The sequence below is a fragment of the Leucopleurus acutus genome (genome assembly GCF_964270905.1).
Source record: "Leucopleurus acutus genome assembly, chromosome: 12".
Classification (NCBI taxonomy): Eukaryota; Metazoa; Chordata; class Mammalia; order Artiodactyla; family Delphinidae; genus Leucopleurus; species Leucopleurus acutus.
The window spans coordinates 39,401,092-39,412,133 of NC_139154.1; the positions used below are offsets into that span (position 1 = coordinate 39,401,092).

Below are 11,042 nucleotides of genomic sequence, written 5' to 3' on the forward strand. Positions count from 1 at the left end.
GGTCCTGTCACCCCTGCTTACCTGCCTGCCTCTGCTCTTAAAGGATGAATACCCCCAGCACCGGAACTGGGACTGGATTGTTTGAATCCAGAGTAGGCTGTTCAGGGAATATGTTTCCGAATAAATGAAAAAGTGAGTGGACCAGAGATGGCGTGGATGCCCAAATCTATACCCAAGGACCTCTTGTCAATCATCCACTTAGAGCAAGAGGGAAGGAAAGAGGAGGGGCTGGTGGGAGAGGAGGAAAAAGTGAGAGAGAAGGAGGAATGAAAGGAAGGAAGAAAGGGATGAAGGAAGAAAGAAAGGAGAGAGGGAAGACAAATCGTTTCCCCACTTTCACATCTCGTTTGGTAAAGCTGTAACCAGCTTCAGGCGCATGAAGAAACAGACTCGTAGGAGTCTCATCCTATGCTTGCCAATTAAAAGAAAGAAAACTTGAGTCATCAGAAAAGCAAAATACGGCCTCAACGATGCCCACGTTAACTTCCGAAAAAGACATCTCCCGCCGCTAGGAGTCATTTTCACAAAGGGTGGCCTGTGGAGACTTCTGAGCGTCCGGAGGCTGAGCCGGGAGAAGTCCAAGGTCAGGGACAGGCGTGGCAAAGGAACAGTGCCTCCCCGTCAGGTGCAGGTGGAATCGCATCGCATGGATGCTCTTTTCAATCCAAATCCCTGCCCGGTGGGGAGGCCTGTATTCTGAAGTGGCCGGCACCGCTTTCCGCCTCGGGGCAGTGCGTCCTGCCCCAGGTAAATCCTGCCCACTACTCTTCACTCACCTTTCCTAATACATAACAGTGTGGGCACAGAGGGCGCTGAAGCTGAAATCCTGAAGACTCCAAAAATGACGTCACTCGACCCCCTGCTTTCCAAATCCTCATTCTCAGATAAGCGTGATAATAGCAGTTGCTGACTGTCATTCCTGCACTCAGTGCCATTTTAAGTGCTGCCCAGAAATTATCTCATTTAATTCTCACGATAACCCTCCAACGTAGACAAGTAGTTTGGCTTTAAGAGTTACTAAAGCGATATATTTCCGTAAAAACCGAGAGCTTTTCTTTGGGCAAATGTCAAGAGCTTGCAGTTAAGTACTTTCTCCACTAAGGGGCGTGCTCATCTCACGTTAAAAATGCCAGATCTGGTCAGGGTAGGTACTTAGTACAAAAGCAGAAGTTTGGAAAAGGGACAAAGCAGGGGGATCCATTTCAATGCCCTGAATATATTTATTCTTAGTAGTAAAAAGGGTTCAGATTCGCAGCTGTGGTACCCAGTGCTTACTTAACACACTAACTCACTTCATTCCTGTTCAAGGTCATTTCAAAAGCATTGATCTTGACCACTTTGCTGGAAACGGAGCCATGACATTTGGGAAAGAAAAATTAATAGATTCAGCCAGTTGGCTTAGTAATCATCTTCCCCTGCCTCTTCCCCTAATGTCTTAAATCACGTGTTCCAACCAGGGAAACATCTGTCTGGTGGCTGAATCAACCTGACTTCAGTTGCAAAATGTAAAGAGTAAAAGAAAGAAAGAAGATGCTGAAATCTTATCCAAGCTTATCAAAATGAATGACGACAGCTCATTTTGGTGAAATGTCCACTTAAAATTATATTTTGGATCTGGAAAACACTCTGGAAGTGTAAATTAGGAGAGCGGGAGATCCTCCGTTAGCGATCGGTAACCCCACCCTGTATTTATAGACAGAGAGGCGTGCAGAAGTACAGCACTGCTTTCGCAGAGGATGCCCCTGCAGGAAACTCAACATACACAGAGAAGGCAGCAGAGTCACAGCGGAACTTCCCTGTTTGGATGGATCCAGCAAGACCACAGTTAAACCAAACAAACAACCTTCCCAAGTTTATCTCCAGATTGATGTTCAAACCCGGCTGTGCTCTTGATGACTCAACCGTGCACTACCCTGGTTTAAACTTTACCCTGCAGCCGGGGTTCCCCGACTGGTGTCTGTGGCCACAAATGACTAAATTTGAAAGCTGTGCCCTGCATCTGCTAGAGGGCTCTCAGTCCTCACAGACAGATCAAGTACTGTTTAGGCTACTTCTAACTTCCACTTGAAGACAGCACCTTGTTACTCAAGCACCAGGTCTGGGACTGCTCCGCAGTTCCTACCAGCTGAGAACCCATCTAAAGAAAGCAATCCCAGGTCATTTGATGAAGTGGAGTATGGAGTGTGGGAAACACACTGAAGAGACAGTGGAGACACGGGCTCCCCTTTCACTTACTAGCCTATGGCCTTGGCCATGAGCTTGAGAACCACTGCACTGGACTAAGGATGTGAAGTTCCGGTGTCAAATCCCCTTTTCTTCCTGTATCTCACAAGTAAACGGTTGTTTTAGGATTGATTATTTTAAGGTAAATGAAACTAGCGGTTCCCCTTGGACTGGTTTCATATTCACTTTGTTATACGAGTGAGTTCATGTATTGACCCCATCTGGCACAAGTCAAAGCTCAAAAAGTAAGCAGGGATAGCAGAGTAAGCCCTCGCTAGGGGTCTTATGCTGAGTACTTGTCACACAGGGTCCAAATCCTGGGTGCCTATAAAAGCTTTACTCCTGTCTCCCATTCTCCCGGGTTCCGTTCACTCATCTGAAAAGAGGGTCAGACAGACTCAAGAGCAGGTGATCTCACAGATCTCGCTATATAGTAAGCTTTTATGAAATTTCCAAGGCAGAACTCACTATAAATCTTTGTTAAAATAGAAAACCCAGGTGTTTAAATGCAATACTTACTTAAGCTAAAACACACACACATACACACACACACACACACACACACACACACACACAGAAAACAATCCACCCATTGTATGCAGCAATTAAGTAATGTGACTCACTAGTATTTTGTCCGTCACTGACCAGGCAGCTAGCATCTCTCGGAACCAATACAAGCAGCTCCCGTTCGGCTCCAACCAGAACGCCCGCAGCTCAGGGCTGTCCGGGCCGGGGTGTGACCTGGAAGATGCGCAGGGCACACGCGGCAGGCGCCCTCTTCCTACCCTCAGCCAGGGGAGCGGGTTGGCATGGTGACGCCTGAGACAGCTTTCACTTGATTCCTCCCTCTTCCCGTTCACTCTATTATCACTGTGTGAGATCTTGCCCCAGAAGAACAGAGAAATCCTGAGGGCGAGGTCTGATGTCAGGGGAGAACAAGCCAGTCTTTGTCAGGCCCTTCAAGGAGGAGGCCCGGCCGGGGCTCTCGGGCCGCACACAGAGGGGCCTGTGCTCGCTCTGCCGGGAGCAGAGGGGCCCTGCTCCATCCTGTGCGATGGGGGCCCTTTGCTGGCGTATCCTGAGCCCTCTTCCTCGACTGACACCGGAGCTGGGCAAAGGGGATGGATCTCCACCTGGTGGCCCCAGGCATTTCACACCAGAAAGGCTTCAAGCAGAGCCTACCGCCCACACCAACACCAGAAAACCACTCTCAAGAATTCCACCCTCCTTAGCTCTTCCCCCAGTCTCCCACTCAGAATGGAACCCCTCCCTAATCATCCTTAGTCAACTCCTCCCTCCTTCTCTCAACCCACTGTCCAGCCCTCGGCTCAGGCCTCCATCTCCCCCCTTCACTCCAGGCCCCCAGCTCCTCTGAGAAGCCGCCTGGCTCAGGGAACTCTCCAGCCTCTGGTCTCCTACAAGGCTTCATTTGTCCCAATGGCAAAGGAGTGATGTCTCACTGTGTTTATCATGTTGCCGACTCCGGCTTTGAAATGCCATCATCTAGGACGAGTTCTGCACCCAGGAGATGCTTAATAAACAGCCAGTAAACGATTGAACCCACAGCACAGCCCAGAAACGGAATAGAATATTCGATTCAAAATAAAATGGGCGAACACTCACTGAGCCCTGACTGTAGGCCAGGTACCACTCTGCACCCTTACGTGCATGAACTCACATCCCTGATCACAGCAGCCTCGTGTGGCAGGCCCTGTGGGCTCTCGTTCTGCAGATGAGGACAAGCTGGATGAGACGTCCGGTCAGCCCGAGCTCACCAGCTGGAAGCAGCAGAGGACGGTCCCAGCCCGGGCTGTCCAGCTGCAGTCTGTGCTACTAACCACGGCAGGACACAGCATCTCACGACAACCCCAGTGAAAGCAAATCTCACCCAAAGCCCACTCTGATGTACACCATGCCATGTGGCCTCCCTTAGAACTAGGGACATGGGCCTTTGCAAATGTCATCACATATCCAGCTCCTTGTATCCACGTTATGGTAACTGAAGAAAATTGGTAGATTGCCGTTGCCCTACTTGCTTGGCTAGCAGCCGGGTCAGGGCGGAAAGAGCTGACACGTGGGGAAAGGGGTCCTGCGGGGCACTGATGGCCAAGCCTGCGGTCACATGAACGATTCTGCAGGACTCTTCTCTCTGCCAGTGTGCAGCGCGCTCCTGACCCCCGGCTTCCTTCCTGCTCTCCAGGTCAGGTGCAGTCTCCCTCCTGGGACTCCTGGACTGGCAGCTTACAGGTCCCCAAGAGAGAAAGGAAGCTTGCCATCAGGGCGGAGCCCAACACTCCAAGCTGATTCTCCTCTTTTCCAACCCTTCTCTGGGTTGGAAGACAGAGCTGCAAGGAGGCCGGAGGGCTGGAAGAGGGGATTGAACAAGGGCAGCAGCTACACCGGGGGCTCCCAGCAAAAGGCTGGGAGGATGAGGTACCGCCGAGCCATCCTTTTACTCTGTACTGGCTCAGCTGTTCTGTTTCCAGGGCTGGTGGAGGCCCGGCCGTCCACGAGGAGGTGAGGGCCTTGGTTTCTCACCTTTGAGAGCTTCCTGGTGGTGATGATGCAAATTCGAGTCCTACACTGGGGTCCCCCGGCACGACGTGGGGAGTCAGCAGGATTCAAGGACTCTCCTTGGGGACGAGTTCAGAAATGGAAGTTGGACAATCAAGCCCAACACCCTCCTAGCGATGACGGGAAGGGAAGGGGTGTCCAAGGTCAAAGGTGAGTCAGTGCCAGGCCTGGACTAGAACCCAAGTTAACCCTGATGCCTGTCATTCCATCCCTCCCTCCCTGCCTTCCTTCTTTCCTCCCTTCTCCCTCCCCTGCAGGCCAAGGTGTAGAGTACTTGCCAGCGTTGGAGGGATCCACAGAGCATCTCCGGACACATGCATCCCTGGCTCTGGTGAGTTGCCACTGGCCCTCCCAGCTCTGCAGTTTGAAGCCCTAGTTGAGGGACCCTTCCAAGGGCAAGTCTTAGTTGTAAAATCTCCTCCTTGGTTTACTGGAAGCTTCACCCATTTACAGATAGGGTGACGCATAGCATATACAGTGGAAGAGGGACAGTTAGAAGAGGGTTTGAATCCTGACCACCTAATAGCTGTGGGCCTTGGGCAAGATGCTTCGTCATTCTGAGCTGCAGTCTCCTCTTCTGTAGCTGACACCAAGACTCCCTTCTGCTGTGCCTGTGAGCATCCAATGCCATGACCTTTAGAGACTTTGGCACATCTGGGGATGTGTGCAGGTCAGTAAGGTCAGTTCTAAACCACACATCCATCTCCAACCAGCAAGTGTGACTGGAGGTCATGGGCACCAGGCTCTGTGCTAGGTTAGAATAAATTCTATATAATATAAATGTGCATATACATGTATAGACGCACTTACATATATATCACGCACATATACACATGAGAATGTGCATATACGTAACACACACACACACACACACACACACACACATATACACACCTATATATTTTTTTTCTAAGAGAAAGGTAGAAGGACAGATACAGTTTTAAAAACCTCTTGTAGTTTTCACTGCGAAGAAGCAGACCCAGGTCTCTGTAAAGTTGAATTTTGCCACCAGACAGCTACGCTGTTCAATCAGTGTTTCTGGATGATGGAAATGGATTCCTCCTTCTCCTCTTCCTACTTCTTTTCTGGCCCCCCAACCCTTATCCTATTCTGCTCACTAACACCTCCATAGCGTCGGAGAAGAGATGAACTCAAATTAGTCAATTTCATTATTTTCAGTCACCGCTGGGAACGAGGTGGGAGGATGGCGACCGGCGGAGTTTTAAAAGCAGAGCTGAGGCATTATCTGTGCATGACGATGCCTCTGGCTATTTCCTCCCCACCACTATCACAGAGAACTGAGTTGATGACAGTGTTGTTCTGCACTCTCTCCCAGATCCCAACTCCTACTCATCCTTTGGTGCCCAGCTCACATGGCCCCTGTTGGAAGCCTTCCCTGACTGGCCTGGGCAGAGGGCAGGCTCCCTCTCTGCACCCACATCACTTTGTTCATGCCGGGGCTCTTGCCCACCACCTGCTCCCATGACTGTTGGCTCCTCTGTCTTCGTCATGAGCTTATGAACTCCTCGAGGGGCTGACTGGGCTTGATTTGTCTGGATGCTTCCAGGCCTAGCACAGTGTCTGGGGCACGGTGAGGGCTCAGGTATTATCTGGTTAATGAATGTGCACATTTTAAAGAGAACACTCTTATTTTAGTGTTCAGCAGAGAGAGGGTTTCAGAAATGGGTATCTGTTTTCTGACCAGAAAAAAACAGATCAAGATTTAAATGCCATCATTTCTACTAGAATAGCATGGACTGTTGCCAGCCACTTTCTCTCATCAGAAAAAAGGCTCCTGTTCTAACCATTCACCAGCAATTTGTGCAACAAGTTGCACATGAAGTGCTGTCAGCACTTACCACTCCCCAGGGCCCTGGGGGTGGAAAGGCCATGTATCTACCCTCACAACCTCCCATTGGGCTGATCTGTGTGAACCCATTTTACAGCTGAGGAAACTGTTATCTTATAATATTACAGGGAGTAGATATAAAATATGCACTTTAGAGAACAGGGGGTCAAATAAAATTCGGCCCTTTGCTTTGTAAGACTGCAAGTGCCATCCATCTTTGCTTAAAGCTCTGTTACCAGCTCTGAGCTGTCCTCAGAATGGACTCAACTCTCTCAGCTCGACACTCAAGGTCCCTGGTTAATCCTCCCAGCTTCCGTCTCTGAGTGAGTCCCTCTCTGACTCACCTCACCTCACCTGCACAGCCACAGCGAGTCCCTCCAAGAGGCAGCCCTCGTGTATGCTTCTCCTCTACCTGGAGACCTTCCCTGAAGTTTCTCACCCTCCCCGATATTCACCTAGCAGACCACCCCTCATCTCTAGGATGGCGTGGAGACAGCGTGTCCCCAGGAAGCTTCCCCGGCTCTGCCCCTCACTCTGCTCACATGCTTCCAAGGACGGGGAGCTCACTACCTCAAGCGCCCCACCTCTTGGTCCCTCACACCCACTCTGATCAGAACACTGATAACTGGGGTGCTGTCTAGTCACTAGCAGGCCTCCTAGTGAAACCATAAACAACTTGAGGGCAGGAGCTGAATCTCAGCATCCTTTTCCCTGGTGTCTAGCACTGGCGCTAATACAGAATAGGCACTCACATGTTTGTTGAATGGATTTGGTCCTCCCTCTACCCAGAAGGCCAGACTTGGCAACAGTCTAGGTGGATGAATTCCAAGAGAACTGGTACCAGCGACCTGTGGGAGGTCCCAGGGGAAATTCCTACTCTAGCAAATTGGTATCACGATGACCAAATTAGGACAACTGCTCACTGGGACCTGATTTATCCATGCATCTTCTCCAAGCAGCCTTGAACCAGTGCCGGGCCACGGGCTCCTAGGACAGGGCGGCCAAGTCTCATTTACCTCCAGAGTGTCGGTACCCAGGATCCAATACGGGTTTTGGAATGAATGGCAAATACTCTACTGGTCAAGAACATCCATCTTTATTTCTATTTCCGGATGTTTTAGGGATGAAGCCTTTGAGACTCTCTGGGGAAGAGGGAGGAAGGGTACAGGATTCTCTGGAAAAGCCAACCAGAACATACAAGCCCAAGTCTTCACGGTGGCTCATGAGGCCTGCACCATCTGACCACTTCTCTCTGTTCTCACCTCCTTCCACTGTCCCTCGCTCCTTCCGCTCCAATCCTCCTGCAGTTCCTTGAAGCCCAAGAACATTCCCACCTGAGAGCCTTTGTTCCCTTTTTCCTTCAAGCCTCCCTCCCTCACTTTGTTCAGATCCTGCTCCAATGACACCCAATCAGGGGGGCCTTCCCTGGTGTCCTGCCTAAAACAGCCATGCCTGCTCCCCCGACTTCCTCTCACTCTGACTTGGCTTTATTATCATTATTTCTGCTTTATTTTTTCCATAACACTTAATACTACCTGGTATAATATACGCTTATTTATTTATTGACACTCCGCTGATCCCACTAGAATGCAAGCTTGAAGAGAACAGGAATTTTGTTTGTTTTTTGCTTTGTTTTGTTTCGTGTGGACCCCTACCACCAAGAATACCCCTGCTGCGTAGGACATGCTCCATACAGATTTGTGGAATGCACGGATGGCTGGATAAATGAATGCCCCACAAGAGCTAACAGTCCACAGTCAAGGAAGAAAGCCAGTGCTGTGGGCCTGGACGAACACATGCTTGAAACCTAACTGTCTCGCTGAGGGGCCGGGTCACCTGCTCCCGAATCAGCTGGCTCCAGCTGTGAGGACGTTCCTCTGGGTCTTGGAAGTACACTGGTTTGAAGTGAAAAGGCTGCTGGGGGTGAGTTAGTTTTCAGCTACTATCCGATGGGACAAAGGATGGACTCAACAGGCCGGAAGGGTGGTGAGACCTGAGGTTGGATGTAACAGGGCAAACCTTCAAATGGCCAAACCACAGAGGGCGATCTGGCCAAGGCGAGGTGAGGGCGGGCTGCTATTGAAGAGGAACTCTGAAATCAAGATTAACAGCTCTGGGCTTCCCTGGTGGTGCAGTGGTTGAGAGTCCGCCTCCCGATGCAGGGGACACGGGTTCGTGCCCTGGTCCGGGAAGATCCCACATGCCGCGGAGCGGCTGGGCCCGTGAGCCATGGCTGCTGAGCCTGCGCTCCGCAATGGGAGAGGCCACAACGGTGAGAGGCCCGCATACCAAAAAAAAAAAAAAAAGCTCTTCTCCTTCCTCTGAAGTATGCTACAGCTCAGGGACCCCTCTGGAGAAAGAAACCATAAGAGGAAGAAAGGAAGGGAGCACAAGATAAATCTGTTCCCCTCAAGAATAAGAATCTGGTCTAAGGACCAAGTCTGGGATAAAATAATCCCAGGAACTCAGAATCGGAAAATACCTGAGAAATCACCTGGTCTTACCTTCTCAGTTTTATGAAATGCTTCTGGTTTTAGTTTTGAGGGAAAATCAGGATATCTAAATGCAAAAGAAGAGCTTTAGGAGAGGAGAGCAGGTCACAGCAGCAACTGCTGAAAGAGTAACAGGTGTGAGATCATCTCAGTGTACTGTCACTTCCTTCGTGACTCCTGACCTTGGATGTGTGGGTGCCCTGGACCAGCTTAGAGGAGATGTGCTAATACAACAAAGTCCAAGGAGCTGAAATCAGCAGACCTTGAGTCATTGGAGAGGGATGTCAGCCCATGTCAGGTCCAAGTTCAATGATGAAGTTCAAGTAGGTGTGGTCCTCTCCTTCCAGATAAGAAGAAAAGTGCCCATAACTGGGAGAAGGTGAAAGAGGGAGAGAACCGACGTGCTGGCGGTGAGGGAAGAGGGCAAGGGGCGTGGTGATCTGAGGCTGGTGCACCGCAGTGCCCAATTTACCTCTAAATCCAGCTGCATTTACCTCTAAAAACGTTACAGTGAGATGCCAGCCAGACTTCCGGCATGAGACCTAAATTCCACGCCAGGTGGGCTACTTCTCTCCCTGCTGGTCTCAGTCTGGATGGCCAGAAAGAAGCCCTCAGATGCATTCTGCAGGGACAAAGCGACCTCCAGCAACAACTCTAATCTGCTCTCCCCCTGCATGTAGTTCCAAGCGACTGTTTCCTGCCTAAACACTAAAAAGACTCAAGATAGCAACAGCTCCCACTCAGAAGGCAGTTATAGAACCCAGGGACATTTAAGCACTTCAAAATTACAGCTACTTTGAAGTGCACATCAATTCTTCATTATGTCCTTGGTTTTTTTTTGCTTTTTGGTTTTTTTCCTTGTACATGTATGTGGTCTTAGGAAGCATGGCTTCCGATCAGAGATGACGAATCTGGTGGAAGGACCATCCTCAATACTTGCAGGTATCCTGTAAGCCTGCATACCACAGATTCTCTGCACTACAGTGCTGGTCATCACCGTGCTGCTGGCCATAAGCAGAGACAGTTGATTCTTACCTGGAGATCTCCCTTGTGACTCAGATTCACCGATCCAGGCTGATGGAACGAAGCAGATGAGCAGCTGTTTGGCCAAGACAAGTCTGGCTCCCTAAATCAGGGCTGTGGTCCTCCAGAGTCCTGTGGTTTCTCTGTCCTTGGTGAGTGATAACCTGCAGAAAGGGAATGCAAGTGACGTTACTAAGGAGAGGCCGTTTCCTCTTCTCCTCTCATTATAATACATTCTTTTAAGGAGAGCAGAGAGAGTCCCAGAATCACAAATTCCTAGGGCTGGAAGAAATGCAATAACCTTGTCTACTGCTTCTGTAGTTGGGGAAACTGAGGCTCAGAGAAGAAAAGAGCTTCACTCAGCCGCTTGGGATGAGATTCCAGATTAGAATGTGTCTCTGACTCTCTGGTCTCTGGAATTTTTTAAAAAAGCAGCCACATGATCGGGCTGGCTTCTCGAACAAGTGGTCACTGACCCTGAATAGAAGTCTTTTCTTTTATTTAACGGACTTTCAAGACGAGAGGTGGCACTTTTCTCCACATTGCTGTTTCTGTAGTTTTACTCCTGGGAGCTAACTGAGTAAAACAGTCCACCTCAGGCATGGGGTTGGGACGAGTCTCCCTTTTTCTCATTAGAAAAATATTGTTATGGAATAGTGGGACCTGTGGGCACAGCAGTGGGTGGACTTGGTTTTTTAATGATAGATGTATGTGCACCCAGCTTCTAGGTCTCCTGGTCTGTCTCTGTCTCTATCTCTCTGTCTCTTTCTGTCTGTCTCTCTCTCCATGTTTCACGAAAACACAGGAGCAGACATGGCTTTTCCTCCCATGAGTATCATTTATTATGTGATTTTTCTTGTTTTTTTAATTAAAGTCTAGTT

General features: G+C 49.8%; 1 protein-coding gene across 1 annotated transcript in view; it reads right to left on the reverse strand.

The window, feature by feature from the left end:
* Positions 1-10,305, reverse strand: part of CYRIA (CYFIP related Rac1 interactor A) — a gene marked incomplete at its 3' end in the record, with an annotated part of 55,606 nt that extends 45,301 nt beyond the window's left edge. Inside the window, exon 1 of the mRNA XM_082851548.1 lies at positions 10,174-10,305. The remainder of the gene's footprint in view (positions 1-10,173) is intronic.
* Positions 10,306-11,042: the final 737 nt, after the last annotated feature.